This window comes from Lissotriton helveticus, chromosome 1_2, assembly GCF_964261635.1.
Source record: "Lissotriton helveticus chromosome 1_2, aLisHel1.1, whole genome shotgun sequence".
In the NCBI taxonomy this organism is placed as follows: Eukaryota; Metazoa; Chordata; class Amphibia; order Caudata; family Salamandridae; genus Lissotriton; species Lissotriton helveticus.
In genome coordinates this window covers 338,055,899-338,080,141 of record NC_136058.1, presented here as the reverse complement: position 1 = coordinate 338,080,141, position 24,243 = coordinate 338,055,899, and the positions used below count along the sequence as shown (strand labels likewise).

Genomic DNA, 24,243 nt, shown 5'->3' with positions numbered 1-24,243 from the left:
CATCAGTCAAAGAGGGGAGGGCTAGTTCTTCTCTACCGGGTTACATTGGGGCGCTACCGGAACTGATCGAATTGGTAGTCTACAGTGTTTCTGGATGTTTCAGACTGAAGCTGGGGTTAGCATGAGAGCAGCACCATTTCGTAGCTCCGTCGTGGTCATTCCGCAACCAATCATGGCAGCCGTTCTTTATCGTTATTTTGGGCGGGGTGGGTGGCGGAGCCGAGCTGTTTTGCAGCCATCATTGTGTGGAGTTCAGTTCATCTCACTAGTTTTGTATTTGTCATGAGGGGTTGTTCCTAATGTTTCTATTTTAGCGAGGTCAAAAAGAGATCCCATTAGTGGCCTACTGATTTTGCTCGATTCCTTTTCTTTTTTTTTACACGATTTTTCGTTATCTGCAAAGACTAAACAGAGTATTGCGACTCTGTGTTTGTTTGTAAATAGAGAATGAACCAAAGAGAACTAATTCTAAAACAGTAAATACTTGGATAACAATCAATCAAATGGAGAGAGAAACAGGCACGACGGATTACAACGGGGGCAAAGGCCTGTGTTAACTACCTTTCACTATCTGCAAAGAGAGAGTACTCCTAATAGAAATGAGGGGGGGGGCACCATTCAAAGCAGATCAGTGTGCATAAACACGAAAATGTTTTCACTTACCACGTACTTGACATTCGACAGCTTATGATATTTGCTATTAAAAAACCATTGAAATTCACTGAAAAAACCATAGGTTATAGACCATATATAGTTAGGAATTAGCATTTACAAAACCTTGAAAATTCACTGAAAAAACCATAGGTTATAGACCATATATAGTTAGGAATTAGCATTTAAAAAACCTTATTTTACTCACTGTAAAGGGACGCCCCTTCCCTCCCGGGCTCAGCGCTACAGTAGGAACGCCCATACGGGCGGCATCACTAACCTGCCGCCAAAACCGGCTACCCCTCTCTCTGTCTCCCTGCAGGCGCCGACAGCATCACCGGAACACAGCGGACCGGAAGCGACCTGGATTGACCCCGGAAGCGCGCCGGCTACCGACGGACCGGAAGTGACCCCGCCTGACCCCGGAAGCTGTTTTCCAGGAACCCGGTCGGATGATAGAAAAGCCAGCGACGCCGCAGAGACAGGGTTCCCAGCGGTGGACTCGTGGCAGGAGTTGGCGAGACGCGGAGGACCGACAGCGGAGTCTGTAGGAGAGAGGACGAGGCGAGAGAAGGAGGAAGAGGAAGACGTTTGGTGCGAGGAATGGTGGCAACCTCAGGAGGCGGCTGGAAAGCGGCCGTAACTCGGATGAGAGTTACGGCGGGGCACGTGAGTAAACTGTTACCATTCTCCGTGTTTCCCCCTCCCCGTGTAGATAGTGTAATTAGTGTAAATCTGTACTGCATGCAAAGAAGTCACGCACACACCCCTGTATATTATAAACACCCTCCACTGTACATTATCGCCCACCCAACACCCCCTTTTTTCACCCTGTCCCTGCATCCTGTCTTATCTTTCCCGTCTTCCCCTGCCCTACCGCCCTCCCTCACGGTCTATTTCCACCCTCACACTCCCGGTGCCGGTGTCAGTCGACCAAGTTCCGTGTCTATTGGAACTAACTGCCCTGTGTCTCTTTCCATTATCTCCGAGGGACGCCCAAGGCCCGCAACCCGGAAGAAGCACACCAGCCCTGCTGTGGACATCCTGCCTGTGTTCTCACCTGCGGACCCTCCTCACTAGGAACCATCCCGACCCACAAGGACTGTGTCTAAACACCGCGCCCAAGAGTTTGACTTTGTTATACTTAATAAAACTCAAGCTAACCATAGCACAATACATCCGGCCTCCACGCCTGTTATTCCGGCCCGCACACCCCCACACTCCTCAAGTGGTGTCAGAAGTGGGATCGCCAGGAAGTATGGAGGCCGCCGTCAAACAGCTGGCAGAAGGCCAGGAACTGCTCGGCAAGCTGATGGAGCGGTTCCTCAAAACCGCCGAAGACGACCGGGGACAGTTGCACGACGTCCTGAAGGGGCAGGGCACGGCCCAGGACCAAGCACTAGAGAAGCTAACGACCGTCATGGGACAGCAAAGACCCATGGCCTCTCTTCCCTCTGTAGTCCTACAAAAATATGTGGCTGGCGAGGATCCCGATTTTTTCTTCACCAATTTTGAACGCCTCGCACAGGCCGCTGCCTGGCCCGCGGATCGTTGGGGTCATTATCTCGGTCCCCTGCTGACCGGTGAATTGCAAGCAGCATATCAGCAAGCAAACATACAGGGACAAACCCCATATGCTGACATCAAGAAGTGCATATTGGAACGTCTGGGAATAGACGATGAAACATACAGGGTGCGGCTCCGTCAGGCCAAGGAGGGACCGCAAGAAAATCCCAGGGCGTTGTCATACCGTATACAAGACTTGGCCGACCGATGGCTAAAGCCGGAGTCTTCCAGCAAGGCAGAAATAATGTCCAAGATATACCTCGAACAATACCTAGCTTCCCTTCATCCCACCACACAGAAGTGGGTCCGCCAACACGCCCGGTTGACTCTCGACAGCGCTGTCGAAATAGCCAGTGCCTACAATCGAGCCCAGGAATCCCAGCGGGCGAAGGAAGAACACCCCACCCATCTACCCCGTGGCAACCCTCTCCGACCAACAAGACCCCCTCCGGTGGTCCGGAAACCAGAGCCAGCCCCTTTGATGCCCTACCCTGTCATACCGAGACCACCACATCCGGGTCCACAATGTTATCACTGTGGTGGATACGGGCACATAGCCCGCATATGCCCCCAGAAGGAGGAACCCATGGAGATAGGAGTAACCCGGAATTATGTGTGTCTCACCACAGAAACAACCCCTCCACCCTTCCGATGTCCGGTACAAATCGAAGGTCACAGAATGATGGCGCTCGCAGACACAGGGTGTCGCCATAGTGTTCTACATCCACAAGAACTACCCCATGCAGTGGGACCCGTGACAGGATCGGTGGCCATCAAGTGCGTCCACGGAGACACGAAAAGCTATCCAACGGCACAAGTACGGGTGCAGCATCCAACCGACTCAGGAACCCTGCTGACAGTCGGGTTGATACCCAACTTACCAGAACAGGCTATTCTGGGGAGCGACTACAGCGGTCTACCCCTTCTCCTACAGGACACCACAGAGTCCCTGAAGAAATGGTGGGCGGAGGCCCCATGGAGGCCCCATTCTCCCATGACACCCCTGCTTCAAGGGAGAATCACAAACCCCTAAAGACCAAAGCCCAGAGAAAAAAAGAGAAGAGGGGATTCGCCCTGGCCTGCCCCACACAGGTAGACCCTCATCCGTGGGAAACCGACCGAGAATTCCGTGCAACTCAGCAAGAGGATCCCGTTCTGCAGGAAGCCTGGGGTCGTGCGCTACCCAACGAAGACCCCTTACAAGTAGGTCCTCACTTCTTCATAAGGAATGGACTTTTGTATCGGAAGGGGGGAACCCAGGCTCCCTCTCAATTGGTTATCCCGGGGTTGTTTCAAGAGAAGGTGCTGTTTCTGGCACACAGCCATCTGCTGGGAGGACATTTCAGTGACGTAAAGACGGGAGAGGCGATTTTGGAGAAGTTTTACTGGCCAGGCGTGTATGCCCAGATCAAACGTTACTGTCGGGAATGCCCGGTGTGCCAAAAGACCAGCCGGTACCGGCCACAGCGAGCACCCCTCCAACCCCTCCCTTTGATTGATGTCCCCTTCACTAGGGTCGGTATGGACATTATAGGCCCCCTGTTACCCTCCAAAAGCGGCTGTAGGTATGCCTTGGTGCTAGTGGATTACGCCACGCGATTCCCGGAAGCGGTGCCTCTCCGTCAACCAACCACCCAGAACATTGCTAAGGCTCTCCTTTCCATTTTTTCTAGGGTGGGCTTTCCACGGGAGATCTTGACCGATCAAGGCACGCCCTTTGTCTCCTCTCTTATGCGCCAAGTCTGTTCTACTCTGGGGATTAAACAGATAAGGACTTCCGCCTACCACCCCCAGACAGACGGCTTGGTGGAACGTTATAACGCCACGCTAAAGACCACCTTGAAAAAACCTTTGGGCTTTGAAAGCAGAAGGTGGGAGGAGATGCTTCCATTGGCTTTCTTTGCCATTCGGTGCAAAGCACAAAGCAGCACGGGTTATTCGCCCTACGAACTGCTGTATGGTCGGGCCCCCCGGACTCTTTTGGACATGGCTCGTGAGGCCTGGGAAGCCGAGCCAGACCGGACCCGTCCTCTCCCCGAATATGTCAACAACCTGAAAACGCATTTAGGTGAAATCAGAGAGATTGTAAGACAGAACCTGCTGGCCGCCCAAACCTCACAAAAACAACAATACGACAAGGGAACCAAACCCCGGTCCTTCGTTCCCGGGGACCTAGTACTGTTGCTCCTTCCTTCCTCGGACCATAAGTTACTGGGGAAATGGCAGGGTCCGTTCACGGTCACAAGACAAGTGACTCCGGTCACGTACGAAGTCCAAACGAATGTCAACCGGGGGTCCGCCCAAATATACCACATCAACCTCTTAAAGAAATGGGAGGGGCCCCGTCCCGTTTTGTCTGGTGTTAGCCCCCTCCCGTTCGAGTGCTGCTTTGATGAAGGGTTATCGGAGTGCATGAAACAGGACCTGTGCCAGTCCTTGTCACCAGTGCAAGCAGTGTTTTCAACCTTGCCAGGACACACCACGGTAGTGGAGCACGCCATCCATACGGAACCCGGGAGAGTGGTCAGACAACGACCATACCGTGTCCCGGAAGCCCGTAGGGCAATCATAAAAGAGGAAACCAATCAGATGCTGAGAATGGGCATCATAGAGCCCTCCTGCAGCAGCTGGAACTCGCCCATCGTCTTGGTCCCAAAACCCGATGGCTCCACCAGATTTTGTATTGACTTCAGGGAGGTGAACAAGATCTCAGCCTTCGACTCATACCCCCTTCCACATGTCGACGAGATGGTCGAACGCATCGGCAGGGCCAAATATATAAGTACCCTTGATCTCTGCAAGGGATACTGGCAGATCCCCTTGAGAGCAGAAGACAAGCACAAGACCGCCTTTTCCACCCCCGAGGGCTTGTTCCAGTTTAAAGTTATGCCCTTCGGCCTTCACGGCGTCCCGGCGACATTTCAAAGAGCCATGAACCAGGTCCTACAACCCCACTCCCGCTACTCAGGCGCTTACCTAGACGACATAGTCATTTATAGCGATACCTGGGAACAACACCTGTCCCATGTGCGGTCGATTGTCACCTCCCTAGGGGCCGCCGGCTTCACCATCAACCCCGCCAAGACCACATTGGCGGCCCAGAGTGTGAAGTATTTAGGGTACCTGCTAGGTGAGGGGCACATCCGTCCACAGGACAGTAAGATCAAGGTTATCCAAGCCATACCTTTTCCCCAAACCCGTAGAGACCTCCGTGCCTTCCTGGGGATGTTGGGTTACTACAGGAGGTTTATTCCCAACTTCTCCCATACAGCAGCCCCCCTGACGGATCTCCTGAAGAAAACAACGAAAACGGAAGAAATCCTCAAACACCCAACCCCCATGTTGTTGCATGCCTTTCACCTCCTCAAACGTTCCCTAATAACCGAGCCAGTACTGATGAGTCCAGACTATACACAGCCCTTCATACTGCAAACCGACGCGTCTGACCAGGGTTTGGGGGCGGTGCTGTCCCAAATTGACGCAGAGGGAGCTGAAAAACCTATCCTATACCTCAGTAGGAAACTGTTTCCCCGAGAGAACAACTATTCAGTGATTGAAAAGGAGGCACTCGCCATTAAATGGGCAGTAGAAAGCCTCCGATATTACCTGGAGGGGCGGGAATTCATACTATACACAGATCACGCCCCTCTGGAATGGATGGCACGGAACCGGGGTAATAATGATCGGGTACTCAGGTAGTTTCTCTCTCTCCAACCCTATCGCTTTCGAACACTGCACCGAAAAGGGCGAGAGCAGGCAATGCAGACTACCTCTCCCGGTATCCCCCTTCCCCAACCCCTACAAGAAACAATCCCAGGGAAAGGGGATGTAAAGGGACGCCCCTTCCCTCCCGGGCTCAGCGCTACAGTAGGAACGCCCATACGGGCGGCATCACTAACCTGCCGCCAAAACCGGCTACCCCTCTCTCTGTCTCCCTGCAGGCGCCGACAGCATCACCGGAACACAGCGGACCGGAAGCGACCTGGATTGACCCCGGAAGCGCGCCGGCTACCGACGGACCGGAAGTGACCCCGCCTGACCCCGGAAGCTGTTTTCCAGGAACCCGGTCGGATGATAGAAAAGCCAGCGACGCCGCAGAGACAGGGTTTTCCAGCGGTGGACTCGTGGCAGGAGTTGGCGAGACGCGGAGGACCGACAGCGGAGTCTGTAGGAGAGAGGACGAGGCGAGAGAAGGAGGAAGAGGAAGACGTTTGGTGCGAGGACTGGTGGCAACCTCAGGAGGCGGCTGGAAAGCGGCCGTAACTCGGATGAGAGTTACGGCGGGGCACGTGAGTAAACTGTTACCATTCTCCGTGTTTCCCCCTCCCCGTGTAGATAGTGTAATTAGTGTAAATCTGTACTGCATGCAAAGAAGTCACGCACACACCCCTGTATATTATAAACACCCTCCACTGTACATTATCGCCCACCCAACACCCCCCTTTTTTCACCCTGTCCCTGCATCCTGTCTTATCTTTCCCATCTTCCCCTGCCCTACCGCCCTCCCTCACGGTCTATTTCCACCCTCACACTCCCGGTGCCGGTGTCAGTCGACCAAGTTCCGTGTCTATTGGAACTAACTGCCCTGTGTCTCTTTCCATTATCTCCGAGGGACGCCCAAGGCCCGCAACCCGGAAGAAGCACACCAGCCCTGCTGTGGACATCCTGCCTGTGTTCTCACCTGCGGACCCTCCTCACTAGGAACCATCCCGACCCACAAGGACTGTGTCTAAACACCGCGCCCAAGAGTTTGACTTTGTTATACTTAATAAAACTCAAGCTAACCATAGCACAATACATCCGGCCTCCACGCCTGTTATTCCGGCCCGCACACCCCCACACTCCACACTCACACAAAACCATTGAAATTCCATATATAATTAGTTGCACTAACTATATATCACGCACCCGCAATCCACTGCTGATCATGTCACATATTACATCATTCATGACATAGTCAGTGACATCACTGATGACATCACTGATGACATCTCAAATGACATCACTGATGACATCACTGATGACATCTCATTTGACATCATTCTTGTGCTAATACGATAAACCTCTTCAGACTCTAATATAACCTTAGATACACTCAGTGTATACAGACACTCACACACTGCCACTCATCCATGGAGTTACTCACACACCCAGTCAGTCATGCAAAGAAACAATCTCACCTCCATTTCTTCAACTATACAGTTAAACACACCTTACTTATTGAAACATATACTAACACATATTTACTCTCTTATACAATCCCTGATACAAGTTCACAATGATCGATACAACCACTCACTCATTCAGTGGCTCTCATGCACAGTTATTTATATATGCCAACTCTCACATGTACTGTGTTTTACATATGTACTTACTATGACATGTAGCATTGAGATATCCATTCACTCATCAATACACTCATGCACACAGTCAACTGCCCATGTAGCTGTTTCCACATGCACTCTTGAACTCATACACCTAGTGAATAAACTGCTCACACATCTATGCATAGAGTCACACACCTTCCAGCCACCCCCACACAAACTCAATCTCCCATAGAAATACTTGGGCAACCAATTAATAACACATATAGCCTCTCGTATAGCTAATGATCAACACATGCAGCAGTTTACAGAACAACAGACATAATGATGCACAAATTAAGACAGTTTAGTCACTAACCCATGCATTCAGTGAGACACATTTAATCACTCACTCATACAGTCAGTCACGCACCTACTAAATCCTTCATCCAGACACTTATACATCCACTCATTCTTCAATATGTAAGACATATTTTAACTTTACAGAAACATACAGTCACTGGATGTTGTCATCAGTGATGTCATCAGTGATGTCATTTGAGATGTCATCAGTGATGTCATCAGTGATGTCACTGACCATGTCATGAATGATGTAATATGTGACATGATCAGCAGTGGATTGCGGGTGCGCGATATATAGTTAGTGCAACTAACTATATATGGAATTTCAATGGTTTTGTGTGAGTAAAATAAGGTTTTTTAAATGCTAATTCCTAACTATATATGGTCTATAACCTATGGTTTTTTCAGTGAATTTTCAAGGTTTTGTAAAAGCTAATTCCTAACTATATATGGTCTATAACCTATGGTTTTTTCAGTGAATATCTATATAATCAGCTCACTTTACCATTTGCAGCTTATAACTATTAGCCACCAGGGGTCACTACTAACCAAAAGCAGTCATTCTACTTGTAAATTGTGCCAATCGAGTGGAACAGCAGCCTAGGATTCACCACTGCTTCATCTCATTTTCCAAGAGAATGCAGATGTAAAGTGTTTTTGATGGTACGCCTGTGCATATTGAAATATTCAGAGCATATTATGAATTTCAGTTAACACATCAGTAAGCATTTTGTTCATCAGTGAATTCAACCTTTTTTCTCAATCGGAATAGGCAAGGATAATGACAGATATATTTTACAATGTTAGAAAGTTCATTTTATTTAATTGTGTAAATAAAAGGAATTGCCTCCCCGTCTGGGAATTGAACCCCGGTCTCCCGCGTGACAGGCAGGGATACTGACCACTATACTAACGAGGACTTATTGGCATCAGCTAAAAAGTGCTCACCTCCTTGGGGTTAAGGCATACCCTCGATCAATTCACAGTATTGTAATAGGCAGATGTGCTGCTTTTGGTTAGGACAAGTCATCTTTTTTCCTAAATATTTCAATACAGAAATTCCTAGCCAAAAACAATCAGTATAATCAAGAAATTATTTCATTGAAATAAATATCTATCTATCGATCTGCCTATCCAGCTATCTTTCTAACTATCAATATATATATTTATATATATATATATATATATCTATATAATCAGCTCACTTTACCATTTGCAGCTTATAACTATTAGCCACCAAGGGTCACTACTAACCAAAAGCAGTCATTCTACTTGTAAATTGTGCCAATCGAGTGGAACAGCAGCCTAGGATTCACCACTGCTTCATCTCATTTTCCAAGAGAATGCAGATGTAAAGTGTTTTTGATGGTACGCCTGTGCAAATTGAAATATTCAGAGCATATTATGAATTTCAGTTAACACATCAGTAAGCATTTTGGCCATCAGTGAATTCAACCTTTTTTCTCAATCGGAATAGGCAAGGATAATGACAGATATATTTTACAATGTTAGAAAGTACATCATTTTATTTAATTGTGTGAATAAAAGGAATCGCCTCCCCGTCGGGGAATTGAACCCCGGTCTCCCGCGTGACAGGCAGGGATACTGACCACTATACTAACGAGGACTTATTGGCATCAGTTAAACAGTGCTCACCTCCTTGGGGTTAAGGCATACCCTCGATAAATTCACAGTATTGTAATAGGCAGATTTGCTGCTTTTGGTTAGGACAAGTTATCTTTTTTCCTAAATATTTCAATACAGAAATTCCTAGCCAAAAACAATCAGTATTATCAAGAAATTATTTCATTGAAATAAATATCTATCTATCGATCTGTCTATCCAGCTATCTTTCTAACTATCAATATATATATTTATATATATATATATCTATATAATCAGCTCACTTTACCATTTGCAGCTTATAACTATTAGCCACCAGGGGTCACTACTAACCAAAAGCAGTCATTCTACTTGTAAATTGTGCCAATCGAGTGGAACAGCAGCCTAGGATTCACCACTGCTTCATCTCATTTTCCAAGAGAATGCAGATGTAAAGTGTTTTTGATGGTACGCCTGTGCATATTGAAATATTCAGAGCATATTATGAATTTCAGTTAACACATCAGTAAGCATTTTGTTCATCAGTGAATTCAACCTTTTTTCTCAATCGGAATAGGCAAGGATAACGACAGATATATTTTACAATGTTAGAAAGTTCATTTTATTTAATTGTGTGAATAAAAGGAACTGCCTCCCCGTCCGGGAATTGAACCCCGGTCTCCCGCGTGACAGGCAGGGATACTAACCACTATACTAACAAGGACTTATTGGCATCAGCTAAAAAGTGCTCACCTCCTTGGGGTTAAGGCATACCCTCGATCAATTCACAGTATTGTAATAGGCAGATGTGCTGCTTTTGGTTAGGACAAGTCATCTTTTTTCCTAAATATTTCAATACAGAAATTCCTAGCCAAAAACAATCAGTATAATCAAGAAATTATTTCATTGAAATAAATATCTATCTATCGATCTGTCTATCCAGCTATCTTTCTAACTATCAATATATATATTTATATATATATATATATATCTATATAATCAGCTCACTTTACCATTTGCAGCTTATAACTATTAGCCACCAGGGGTCACTACTAACCAAAAGCAGTCATTCTACTTGTAAATTGTGCCAATCGAGTGGAACAGCAGCCTAGGATTCACCACTGCTTCATATCATTTTCCAAGAGAATGCAGATGTAAAGTGTTTTTGATGGTACGCCTGTGCATATTGAAATATTCAGAGCATATTCTGAATTTCAGTTAACACATCAGTAAGCATTTTGGCCATCAGTGAATTCAACCTTTTTTCTCAATCGGAATAGGCAAGGATAATGACAGATATATTTTACAATGTTAGAAAGTACATCATTTTATTTAATTGTGTGAATAAAAGGAATCGCCTCCCTGTCGGGGAATTGAACCCCGGTCTCCCGCGTGACAGGCGGGGATACTGACCACTATACTAACGAGGACTTATTGGCATCAGTTAAACAGTGCTCACCTCCTTGGGGTTAAGGCATACCCTCGATCAATTCACAGTATTGTAATAGGCAGATTTGCTGCTTTTGGTTAGGACAAGTCATCTTTTTTCCTAAATATTTCAATACAGAAATTCCTAGCCAAAAACAATCAGTATTATCAAGAAATTATTTCATTGAAATAAATATCTATCTATCGATCTGTCTATCTAGCTATCTTTCTAACTATCAATATATATATTTATATATATATATATCTATATAATCAGCTCACTTTACCATTTGCAGCTTATAACTATTAGCCACCAGGGGTCACTACTAACCAAAAGCAGTTATTCTTCTTGTAAATTGTGCCAATCGAGTGGAACAGCAGCCTAGGATTCACCACTGCTTCATCTCATTTTCCAAGAGAATGCAGATGTAAAGTGTTTTTGATGGTACGCCTGTGCATATTGAAATATTCAGAGCATATTATGAATTTCAGTTAACACATCAGTAAGCATTTTGTTCATCAGTGAATTCAACCTTTTTTCTCAATCGGAATAGGCAAGGATAACGACAGATATATTTTACAATGTTAGAAAGTTCATTTTATTTAATTGTGTGAATAAAATGAACTGCCTCCCCGTCTGAGAATTGAACCCCGGTCTCCCGCGTGACAGGCAGGGATACTGACCACTATACTAACGAGGACTTATTGGCATCAGCTAAAAAGTGCTCACCTCCTTGGGGTTAAGGCATACCCTCGATCAATTCACAGTATTGTAATAGGCAGATGTGCTGCTTTTGGTTAGGACAAGTCATCTTTTTTCCTAAATATTTCAATACAGAAATTCCTAGCCAAAAACAATCAGTATAATCAAGAAATTATTTCATTGAAATAAATATCTATCTATCGATCTGTCTATCCAGCTATCTTTCTAACTATCAATATATATATTTATATATATATATATATCTATATAATCAGCTCACTTTACCATTTGCAGCTTATAACTATTAGCCACCAGGGGTCACTACTAACCAAAAGCAGTCATTCTACTTGTAAATTGTGCCAATCGAGTGGAACAGCAGCCTAGGATTCACCACTGCTTCATATCATTTTCCAAGAGAATGCAGATGTAAAGTGTTTTTGATGGTACGCCTGTGCATATTGAAATATTCAGAGCATATTCTGAATTTCAGTTAACACATCAGTAAGCATTTTGGCCATCAGTGAATTCAACCTTTTTTCTCAATCGGAATAGGCAAGGATAATGACAGATATATTTTACAATGTTAGAAAGTACATCATTTTATTTAATTGTGTGAATAAAAGGAATCGCCTCCCTGTCGGGGAATTGAACCCCGGTCTCCCGCGTGACAGGCGGGGATACTGACCACTATACTAACGAGGACTTATTGGCATCAGTTAAACAGTGCTCACCTCCTTGGGGTTAAGGCATACCCTCGATCAATTCACAGTATTGTAATAGGCAGATTTGCTGCTTTCGTTAGGACAAGAAATCTTTTTTCCTAAATATTACAATACAGAAATTCCTAGCCAAAAACAATCAGTTTTATCAAGAAATTATTTCATTGAAATAAATATCTATCTATCGATCTGTCTATCTGGCTATCTTTCTAACTATCAATATATATATTTATATATATATATATCTATATAATCAGCTCACTTTACCATTTGCAGCTTATAACTATTAGCCACCAGGGGTCACTACTAACCAAAAGCAGTCATTCTACTTGTAAATTGTGCCAATCGAGTGGAACAGCAGCCTAGGATTCACCACTGCTTCATCTCATTTTCCAAGAGAATGCAGATGTAAAGTGTTTTTGATGGTACGCCTGTGCATATTGAAATATTCAGAGCATAGTATGAATTTCAGTTAACACATCAGTAAGCATTTTGTTCATCAGTGAATTCAACCTTTTTTCTCAATCAGAATAGGCAAGGATAATGACAGATATATTTTACAATGTTAGAAAGTTCATTTTATTTAATTGTGTGAATAAAAGGAATCGCCTTCCCGTCGGGGAATTGAACCCCGGTCTCCCGCGTGACAGGCGGGGATACTGACCACTATACTAACGAGGACTTATTGGCATCAGTTAAACAGTGCTCACCTCCTTGGGGTTAAGGCATACCCTCGATCAATTCACAGTATTGTAATAGGCAGATTTGCTGCTTTTGGTTAGGACAAGTCATCTTTTTTCCTAAATATTTCAATACAGAAATTCCTAGCCAAAAACAATCAGTATTATCAAGAAATTATTTCATTGAAATAAATATCTATCTATCGATCTGTCTATCTAGCTATCTTTCTAACTATCAATATATATATTTATATATATATATATCTATATAATCAGCTCACTTTACGATTTGCAGCTTATAACTATTAGCCACCAGGGGTCACTACTAACCAAAAGCAGTTATTCTTCTTGTAAATTGTGCCAATCGAGTGGAACAGCAGCCTAGGATTCACCACTGCTTCATCTCATTTTCCAAGAGAATGCAGATGTAAAGTGTTTTTGATGGTACGCCTGTGCATATTGAAATATTCAGAGCATATTATGAATTTCAGTTAACACATCAGTAAGCATTTTGTCCATCGGTGAATTCAACCCTTTTTCTCAATCGGAATAGGCAAGGATAATGACAGATATATTTTACAATGTTAGAAAGTACATCATTTTATTTAATTGTGTGAATAAAAGGAATCGCCTCCCCGTCGGGGAATTGAACCCCGGTCTCCTGCGTGACAGGCGGGGATACTGACCACTATACTAACGAGGACTTATTGGCATCAGTTAAACAGTGCTCACCTCCTTGGGGTTAAGGCATACCCTCGATCAATTCACAGTATTGTAATAGGCAGATTTGCTGCTTTTGGTTAGGACAAGTTATCTTTTTTCCTAAATATTTCAATACAGAAATTCCTAGCCAAAAACAATCAGTATTATCAAGAAATTATTTCATTGAAATAAATATCTATCTATCGATCTGTCTATCCAGCTATCTTTCTAACTATCAATATATATATTTATATATATATATCTATATAATCAGCTCACTTTACCATTTGCAGCTTATAACTATTAGGCACCAGGGGTCACTACTAACCAAAAGCAGTCATTCTACTTGTAAATTGTGCCAATCGAGTGGAACAGCAGCCTAGGATTCACCACTGCTTCATATCATTTTCCAAGAGAATGCAGATGTAAAGTGTTTTTGATGGTACGCCTGTGCATATTGAAATATTCAGAGCATATTATGAATTTCAGTTAACACATCAGTAAGCATTTTGGCCATCAGTGAATTCAACCTTTTTTCTCAATCGGAATAGGCAAGGATAATGACAGATATATTTTACAATGTTAGAAAGTACATCATTTTATTTAATTGTGTGAATAAAAGGAATCGCCTCCCTGTCGGGGAATTGAACCCCGGTCTCCCGCGTGACTGGCGGGGATACTGACCACTATACTAACGAGGACTTATTGGCATCAGTTAAACAGTGCTCACCTCCTTGGGGTTAAGGCATACCCTCGATCAATTCACAGTATTGTAATAGGCAGATTTGCTGCTTTCGTTAGGACAAGAAAACTTTTTTCCTAAATATTACAATACAGAAATTCCTAGCCAAAAACAATCAGTTTTATCAAGAAATTATTTCATTGAAATAAATATCTATCTATCGATCTGTCTATCTGGCTATCTTTCTAACTATCAATATATATATTTATATATATATATATCTATATAATCAGCTCACTTTACCATTTGCAGCTTATAACTATTAGCCACCAGGGGTCACTACTAACCAAAAGCAGTCATTCTACTTGTAAATTGTGCCAATCGAGTGGAACAGCAGCCTAGGATTCACCACTGCTTCATCTCATTTTCCAAGAGAATGCAGATGTAAAGTGTTTTTGATGGTACGCCTGTGCATATTGAAATATTCAGAGCATATTATGAATTTCAGTTAACACATCAGTAAGCATTTTGTTCATCAGTGAATTCAACCTTTTTTCTCAATCGGAATAGGCAAGGATAATGACAGATATATTTTACAATGTTAGAAAGTTCATTTTATTTAATTGTGTGAATAAAAGGAATCGCCTCCCCGTCTGGGAATTGAACCCCGGTCTCCCGCGTGACAGGCAGGGATACTGACCACTATACTAACGAGGACTTATTGGCATCAGTTAAAAAGTGCTCACCTCCTTGGGGTTAAGGCATACCCTCGATCAATTCACAGTATTGGAATAGGCAGATTTGCTGCTTTTGGTTAGGACAAGTCATCTTTTTTCCTAAATATTTCAATACAGAAATTCCTAGCCAAAAACAATCAGTATTATCAAGAAATTATTTCATTGAAATAAATATCTATCTATCGATCTGTCTATCCAGCTATCTTTCTAACTATCAATATATATATTTATATATATATATATATATCTATATAATCAGCTCACTTTACCATTTGCAGCTTATAACTATTAGCCACCAGGGGTCACTACTAACCAAAAGCAGTCATTCTACTTGTAAATTGTGCCAATCGAGTGGAACAGCAGCCTAGGATTCACCACTGCTTCATCTCATTTTCCAAGAGAATGCAGATGTAAAGTGTTTTTGATGGTACGCCTGTGCATATTGAAATATTCAGAGCATATTATGAATTTCAGTTAACACATCAGTAAGCATTTTGTTCATCAGTGAATTCAACCTTTTTTCTCAATCGGAATAGGCAAGGATAATGACAGATATATTTTACAATGTTAGAAAGTTCATTTTATTTAATTGTGTGAATAAAAGGAATCGCCTCCCCGTCTGGGAATTGAACCCCGGTCTCCCGCGTGACAGGCAGGGATACTGACCACTATACTAACGAGGACTTATTGGCATCAGTTAAACAGTGCTCACCTCCTTGGGGTTAAGGCATACCCTCGATCAATTCACAGTATTGTAATAGGCAGATTTGCTGCTTTTGGATAGGACAAGTCATCTTTTTTCCTAAATATTTCAATACAGAAATTCCTAGCCAAAAACAATCAGTATTATCAAGAAATTATTTCATTGAAATAAATATCTATCTATCGATCTGTCTATCTAGCTATCTTTCTAACTATCAATATATATATTTATATATATATATATCTATATAATCAGCTCACTTTACCATTTGCAGCTTATAACTATTAGCCACCAGGGGTCACTACTAACCAAAAGCAGTCATTCTACTTGTAAATTGTGCCAATCGAGTGGAACAGCAGCCTAGGATTCACCACTGCTTCATCTCATTTTTCAAGAGAATGCAGATGTAAAGTGTTTTTGATGGTACGCCTGTGCATATTGAAATATTCAGAGCATATTATGAATTTCAGTTAACACATCAGTAAGCATTTTGTCCATCGGTGAATTCAACCTTTTTTCTCAATCGGAATAGGCAAGGATAATGACAGATATATTTTACAATGTTAGAAAGTACATCATTTTATTTAATTGTGTGAATAAATGGAATCGCCTCCCCGTCGGGGAATTGAACCCCGGTCTCCCGCGTGACAGGCGGGGATACTGACCACTATACTAACGAGGACTTATTGGCATCAGTTAAACAGTGCTCACCTCCTTGGGGTTAAGGCATACCCTCCATCAATTCACAGTATTGTAATAGGCAGATTTGCTGCTTTTGGTTAGGACAAGTAATCTTTTTTCCTAAATATTACAATACAGAAATTCCTAGCCAAAAACAATCAGTTTTATCAAGAAATTATTTCATTGAAATAAATATCTATCTATCGATCTGTCTATCTGGCTATCTTTCTAACTATCAATATATATATTTATATATATATATCTATATAATCAGCTCACTTTACCATTTGCAGCTTATAACTATTAGCCACCAGGGGTCACTACTAACCAAAAGCAGTCATTCTACTTGTAAATTGTGCCAATCGAGTGGAACAGCAGCCTATGATTCACCACTGCTTCATCTCATTTTCCAAGAGAATGCAGATGTAAAGTGTTTTTGATGGTACGCCTGTGCATATTGAAATATTCAGAGCATATTCTGAATTTCAGTTAACACATCAGTAAGCATTTTGGCCATCACTGAATTCAACCTTTTTTCTCAACCGGAATAGGCATGGATAATGACAGATATATTTTACAATGTTAGAAAGTACATCATTTTATTTAATTGTGTGAATAAAAGGAATCGCCTCCCCGTCGGGGAATTGAACCCCGGTCGACCGCGTGACAGGCGGGGATACTGACCACTATACTAACGAGGACTTATTGGCATCAGTTAAACAGTGCTCACCTCCTTGGGGTTAAGGCATACCCTCGATCAATTCACAGTATTGTAATAGGCAGATTTGCTGCTTTTGGTTAGGACAAGTCATCTTTTTTCCTAAATATTACAATACAGAAATTCCTAGCCAAAAACAATCAGTTTTATCAAGAAATTATTTCATTGAAATAAATATCTATCTATCGATCTGTCTATCTGGCTATCTTTCTAACTATCAATATATATATTTATATATATCTATATATATATATATAATCAGCTCACTTTACCATTTGCAGCTTATAACTATTAGCCACCAGGGGTCACTACTAACCAAAAGCAGTCATTCTACTTGTAAATTGTGCCAATCGAGTGGAACAGCAGCCTAGGATTCACCACTGCTTCATCTCATTTTCCAAGAGAATGCAGATGTAAAGTGTTTTTGATGGTACGCCTGTGCATATTGAAATATTCAGAGCATATTATGAATTTCAGTTAACACATCAGTAAGCATTTTGTTCATCAGTGAATTCAACCTTTTTTCTCAATCGGAATAGGCAAGGATAATGACAGATATATTTTACAATGTTAGAAAGTTCATTTTATTTAATTGTGTGAATAAAAGGAATCGCCTCCCCGTCGGGGAATTGAACCCCCGTCTCCCGCGTGACAGGCGGGGATACTGACCACTATACTAACGAGGACTTCTTGGCATCAGTTAAACAGTGCTCACCTCCTTGGGGTTAAGTCATACCCTCGATCAATTCACAGTATTGTAATAGGCAGATTTGCTGCTTTTGGTTAGGACAATTCATCTTTTTTCCTAAATATTTCAATACAGAAATTCCTAGCCAAAAACAATCAGTATTATCAAGAAATTATTTCATTGAAATAAATATCTATCTATCGATCTGTCTACCTAGCTATCTTTCTGACTATCAATATATATATTTATATATATATATATATCTATATAATCAGCTCACTTTACCATTTGCAGCTTATAACTATTAGCCACCAGGGGTCACTACTAACCAAAAGCAGTCATTCTACTTGTAAATTGTGCCAATCGAGTGGAACAGCAGCCTAGGATTCACCAACGCTTCATCTCATTTTCCAAGAGAATGCAGATGTAAAGTGTTTTTGATGGTACACCTGTGCATATTGAAATATTCAGAGCATATTATGAATTTCAGTTAACACATCAGTAAGCATTTTGTCCATCGGTGAATTCAACCTTTTTTCTCAATCGGAATAGGCAAGGATAATGACAGATATATTTTACAATGTTAGAAAGTACATCATTTTATTTAATTGTGTGAATAAAAGGAATCGCCTCCCCGTCGGGGAATTGAACCGCGGTCTCCCGCGTGACAGGCGGGGATACTGACCACTATACTAACGAGGACTTATTGGCATCAGTTAAACAGTGCTCACCTCCTTGGGGTTAAGGCATACCCTCGATCAATTCACAGTATTGTAATAGGCAGATTTGCTGCTTTTGGTTAGGACAAGTCATCTTTTTTCCTAAATATTACAATACAGAAATTCCTAGCCAAAAACAATCAGTATTATCAAGAAATTATTTCATTGAAATAAATATCTATCTATCGATCTGTCTATCCAGCTATCTTTCTAACTATCAATATATATATTTATATATATATATATATCTATATAATCAGCTCACTTTACCATTTGCAGCTTATAACTATTAGCCACCAGGGGTCACTACTAACCAAAAGCAGTCATTCTACTTGTAAATTGTGCCAATCGAGTGGAACAGCAGCCTAGGATTCACCACTGCTTCATATCATTTTCCAAGAGATTGCAGATGTAAAGTGTTTTTGATGGTACGCCTGTGCATATTGAAATATTCAGAGCATATTCTGAATTTCAGTTAACACATCAGTAAGCATTTTGGCCATCAGTGAATTCAACCTTTTTTCTCAATCGGAATAGGCAAGGATAATGACAGATATATTTTACAATGTTAGAAAGTACATCATTTTATTTAATTGTGTGAATAAAAGGAGTCGCCTCCCCGTCTGGGAATTGAACCCCGGTCTCCCGCGTGACAGGCAGGGATACTGACCACTATACTAACGAGGACTTATTGGCATCAGTTAAAAAGTGCTCACCTCCTTGGGGTTAAGGCATACCCTCGATCAATTCACAGTATTGTAATAGGTAGATGTGCTGCTTTTGGTTAGGACAAGTAATCTTTTTTCCTAAATATTTCAATACAGAAATTCCTAGCCAAAAACAATCAGTATTATCAAGAAATTATTTCATTGAAATAAATATCTATCTATCGATCTGTCTATCTAGCTATCTTTCTAACTATCAATATATATATTTATATATAAATATATCTATATAATCAGCTCACTTTACCATTTGCAGCTTATAACTATTAGCCACCAGGGGTCACTACTAACCAAAAGCAGTCATTCTACTTGTAAATTGTGCCAATCGAGTAGAACAGCAGCCTAGGATTCACCACTGCTTCATCTCATTTTCAAAGAGAATGCAGATGTAAAGTGTTTTTGATGGTACGCCTGTGCATATTGAAATATTCAGAGCATATTATGAATTTCAGTTAACACATCAGTAAGCATTTTGTTCATCAGTGAATTCAACCTTTTTTCTCAATCGGAATAGGCAAGGATAATGACAGATATATTTTACAATGTTAGAAAGTTCATTTTATTTAATTGTGTGAATAAAAGGAATCGCCTCCCCGTCTGGGAATTGAACCCCGGTCTCCCGCGTGACAGGCAGGGATACTGACCACTATACTAACGAGGACTTATTGACATCAGTTAAAAAGTGCTCACCTCCTTGGGGTTAAGGCATACCCTCGATCAATTCACAGTATTGTAATAGGTAGATGTGCTTCTTTTGGTTAGGACAAGTAATCTTTTTTCCTAAATATTTCAATACAGAAATTCCTAGCCAAAAACAATCAGTATTATCAAGAAATTATTTCATTGAAATAAATATCTATCTATCGATCTGTCTATCTAGCTATCTTTCTAACTGTCAATATATATATTTATATATATATATATCTATATAATCAGCTCACTTTACCATTTGCAGCTTATAACTATTAGCCACCAGGGGTCACTACTAACCAAAAGCAGTCATTCTACTTCTAAATTGTGCCAATCGAGTGGAACAGCAGCCTAGGATTCACCACTGCTTCATCTCATTTTCCAAGAGAATGCAGATGTAAAGTGTTTTTGATGGTACGCCTGTGCATATTGAAATATTCAGAGCATATTATGAATTTCAGTTAACACATCAGTAAGCATTTTGTTCATCAGTGAATTCAACCTTTTTTCTCAATCGGAATAGGCAAGGATAACAACAGATATATTTTACAATGTTAGAAAGTACATAATTTTATTTAATTGTGTGAATAAAAGGAATCGCCTCCCAGTCGGGGAATTGAACCCCGGTCTCCCGCATGACAGGCGGGGATACTGACCACTATACTAACGAGGACTTATTGGCATCAGTTAAACAGTGCTCACCTGCTTGGGGTTAAGGCATACCCTCGATCAATTCACAGTATTGTAATAGGCAGATTTGCTGCTTTTGGTTAGGACAATTCATCTTTTTTCCTAAATATTTAATACAGAAATTACTAGCCAAAAACAATCAGTATTATCAAGAAATTATTTCATTGAAATAAATATCTATCTATCGATCTGTCTATCTAGCTATCTTTCTAACTATCAATATATATATTTATATATATATATATATCTATATAATCAGCTCACTTTACCATTTGCAGCTTATAACTATTAGCCACCAGGGGTCACTACTAACCAAAAGCAGTCATTCTACTTGTAAATTGTGCCAATCGAGTGGAACAGCAGCCTAGGATTCAACACTGCTTCATCTCATTTTCCAAGAGAATGCAGATGTAAAGTGTTTTTGATGGTACGCCTGTGCATATTGAAATATTCAGAGCATATTATGAATTTCAGTTAACACATCAGTAAGCATTTTGTTCATCAGTGAATTCAACCTTTTTTCTCAATCGGAATAGGCAAGGATAATGACAGATATATTTTACAATGTTAGAAAGTTCATTTTATTTAATTGTGTGAATAAAAGGAATCGCCTCCCCGTCGGGGAATTGAACCCCGGTCTCCCGCGTGACAGGTGGGGATACTGACCACTATACTAACGAGGACTTATTGGCATCAGTTAAACAGTGCTCACCTCCTTGGGTCCTTGGGGTTAAGGCATACCCTCGATCAATTCACAGTATTGTAATAGGCAGATTTGCTGCTTTTGGTTAGGACAAGTTATCTTTTTTCCTAAATATTTCAATACAGAAATTCCTAGCCAAAAACAATCAGTATTATCAAGAAATTATTTCATTGAAATAAATATCTATCTATCGATCTGTCTATCCAGCTATCTTTCTAACTATCAATATATATATTTATATATATATATATCTATATAATCAGCTCACTTTACCATTTGCAGCTTATAACTATTAGCCACCAGGGGTCACTACTAACCAAAAGCAGTCATTCTACTTGTAAATTGTGCCAATCGAGTGGAACAGCAGCCTAGGATTCACCACTGCTTCATCTCATTTTCCAAGAGAATGCAGATGTAAAGTGTTTTTGATGGTACGCCTGTGCATATTGAAATATTCAGAGCATATTATGAATTTCAGTTAACACATCAGTAAGCATTTTGGCCATCAGTGAATTCAACCTTTTTTCTCAATCGGAATAGGCAAGGATAATGACAGATATATTTTACAATGTTAGAAAGTTCATTTTATTTAATTGAGTGAATAAAAGGAATCGCCTCCCCGTCTGGGAATTGAACCCCGGTCTCCCGCGTGACAGGCAGGGATACTGACCACGATACTAACGAGGACTTATTGGCATCAGTTAAAAAGTGCTCACCTCCTTGGGGTTAAGGCATACCCTCGATCAATTCACAGTATTGTAATAGGCAGATGTGCTGCTTTTGGTTAGGACAAGTCATCTTTTTTCCTAAATATTTCAATACAGAAATTCCTAGCCAAAAACAATCAGTATTATCAAGAAATTATTTCATTGAAATAAATATCTATCTATCGATCTGTCTATCTAGCTATCTTTCTAACTATCAATATATATATTTATATATATATATATATATCTATATAATCAGCTCACTTTACCATTTGCAGCTTATAACTATTAGCCACCAGGGGTCACTACTAACCAAAAGCAGTCATTCTACTTGTAAATTCTGCCAATCGTGTGGAACAGCAGCCTAGGATTCACCACTGCTTCATCTCATTTTCCAAGAGAATGCAGATGTAAAGTGTTTTTGATGGTACGCCTGTGCATATTGAAATATTCAGAGCATATTCTGAATTTCAGTTAACACATCAGTAAGCATTTTGTACATCGGTGAATTCAACCTTTTTTCTCAATCGGAATAGGCAAGGATAATGACAGATATATTTTACAATGTTAGAAAGTACATCATTTTATTTAATTGTGTGAATAAAAGGAATCGCCTCCCCGTCGGGGAATTGAACCCCGGTCTCCCGCGTGACAGGCGGGGATACTGACCACTATACTAACGAGGACTTATTGGCATCAGTTAAACAGTGCTCACCTCCTTGGGGTTAAGGCATACCCTCGATCAATTCACAGTATTGTAATAGGCAGATTTGCTGCTTTTGGTTAGGACAAAGTAATCTTTTTTCCTAAATATTACAATACAGAAATTCCTAGCCAAAAACAATCAGTTTTATCAAGAAATTATTTCATTGAAATAAATATCTATCTATCGATCTGTCTATCTGGCTATCTTTCTAACTATCAATGTATATATTTATATATATTACCTACTGGCGGTCGCCAGTAGGTATATATAGTTAGGATTTTTTCTCTATGGGATTTTTGAAAATTCTATGTCTAATAACTTTGGCGTTTGTGGACGGAATTGGCTGAAATTTTCTGGAAATTGGAACATTTTGTTTCTGAGCAGCCCCTGAAAATTTGGGGGGGGTTCGTCCAGGGGGGGCCGAGAAAAAAGGGGGGTCCCAAAACGTGTTTTTAACATTGAGTTTTCCATAGGGCGGTTGGCCTCACTTTTAGCCCGAACGGCTGAATGGATTTGCACGAAACTTGGCAAAATTGTAGGGACTGGTAGCCCGATGTGCCTTTTGTAGGTCTCAATATATGTGCTTCAGTGGATTTTGAGAAATTAACGTTTAAAAAAAGATATATATCTGTAACAGCGGACCGGGCAGCGCCCCGGTTCGCGGACCTTACGCGTAACGGAACTTCGCGTAGCGAAGCTGATTGGCTCTCCGGTGTCTGTCAACATTCTAAACAGTCCGGAGCGGCCGCCATCTTGTCTCTCGGTAGGATTGAGAGACAAGAGGAGGCCAAAACAAAGGTGGAAATAACCATAAGGGGGCATAGTAGATCCTCCCTGACCCCCTAGGTTTAATGTGGAGGCTTTAAAAGGGCCCCGTGGGGCAAAAAAAATAATATTTTTTTTTTTGTTTTTTGGCGTGGGTAGCGCCCGGTCCGCGAACCGGGAAGCGTTCTGGGCAGCGTACTACAATGAAAAATGAATGAGAGACTTTTCAAATGCAGTATGTTAATTGATTGTTGGTTTTGTTGATTATTTTTTATTTTCTTTTATTTTTTTTATTTTTTTTTTGGTTCGCTCCTGGTTCGCGTACCGGAGTGCGAACTGGAAGCGAACTAAAAGAAATAGAGGTTGGCAGAGTTTCAAAAATTCTACCAATTTTTTTTATAATGGGGAGGTAATTCTGAAAAGAACTTTTTTTTTTGGTTTTTGTTGTTTTAAATTTTTTTTATTATTTTTCTGAACATTTTTTATGTTTTTTCTGAACATTTTGTAATTTTTTTGTTTTTTTGGGGGGAGGGGGGAAACAAAAATGATTCATTGAGAAGGGCTCAACAGGAGCAACGAAAAAAAGAAGAATTTATTTTTTGGGGCGTTTCG

At 41.3% G+C, this 24,243-nt stretch overlaps 8 non-coding genes across 8 annotated transcripts; all 8 read right to left on the bottom strand.

Annotated features, from left to right (window-relative positions):
* Nucleotides 1-9,438: 9,438 nt before the first annotated feature.
* Nucleotides 9,439-9,510, bottom strand: TRNAD-GUC (transfer RNA aspartic acid (anticodon GUC)). Its single transcript has one exon. It is a non-coding gene; the product is annotated as a tRNA-Asp (tRNA).
* Nucleotides 9,511-10,843: 1,333 nt separating this feature from the next.
* TRNAD-GUC (transfer RNA aspartic acid (anticodon GUC)) lies at nucleotides 10,844-10,915 on the bottom strand. Its single transcript has one exon. It is a non-coding gene; the product is annotated as a tRNA-Asp (tRNA).
* Nucleotides 10,916-12,246: 1,331 nt separating this feature from the next.
* TRNAD-GUC (transfer RNA aspartic acid (anticodon GUC)) lies at nucleotides 12,247-12,318 on the bottom strand. Its single transcript has one exon. It is a non-coding gene; the product is annotated as a tRNA-Asp (tRNA).
* Nucleotides 12,319-12,944: 626 nt separating this feature from the next.
* Nucleotides 12,945-13,016, bottom strand: TRNAD-GUC (transfer RNA aspartic acid (anticodon GUC)). Its single transcript has one exon. It is a non-coding gene; the product is annotated as a tRNA-Asp (tRNA).
* Nucleotides 13,017-13,646: 630 nt separating this feature from the next.
* Nucleotides 13,647-13,718, bottom strand: TRNAD-GUC (transfer RNA aspartic acid (anticodon GUC)). Its single transcript has one exon. It is a non-coding gene; the product is annotated as a tRNA-Asp (tRNA).
* Nucleotides 13,719-16,449: 2,731 nt separating this feature from the next.
* TRNAD-GUC (transfer RNA aspartic acid (anticodon GUC)) lies at nucleotides 16,450-16,521 on the bottom strand. Its single transcript has one exon. It is a non-coding gene; the product is annotated as a tRNA-Asp (tRNA).
* A 4,840-nt stretch (nucleotides 16,522-21,361) lies between these two features.
* Nucleotides 21,362-21,433, bottom strand: TRNAD-GUC (transfer RNA aspartic acid (anticodon GUC)). The gene has a single exon. It is a non-coding gene; the product is annotated as a tRNA-Asp (tRNA).
* Nucleotides 21,434-22,774: 1,341 nt separating this feature from the next.
* Nucleotides 22,775-22,846, bottom strand: TRNAD-GUC (transfer RNA aspartic acid (anticodon GUC)). Its single transcript has one exon. It is a non-coding gene; the product is annotated as a tRNA-Asp (tRNA).
* Between the last annotated feature and the right edge of the window lie 1,397 nt (nucleotides 22,847-24,243).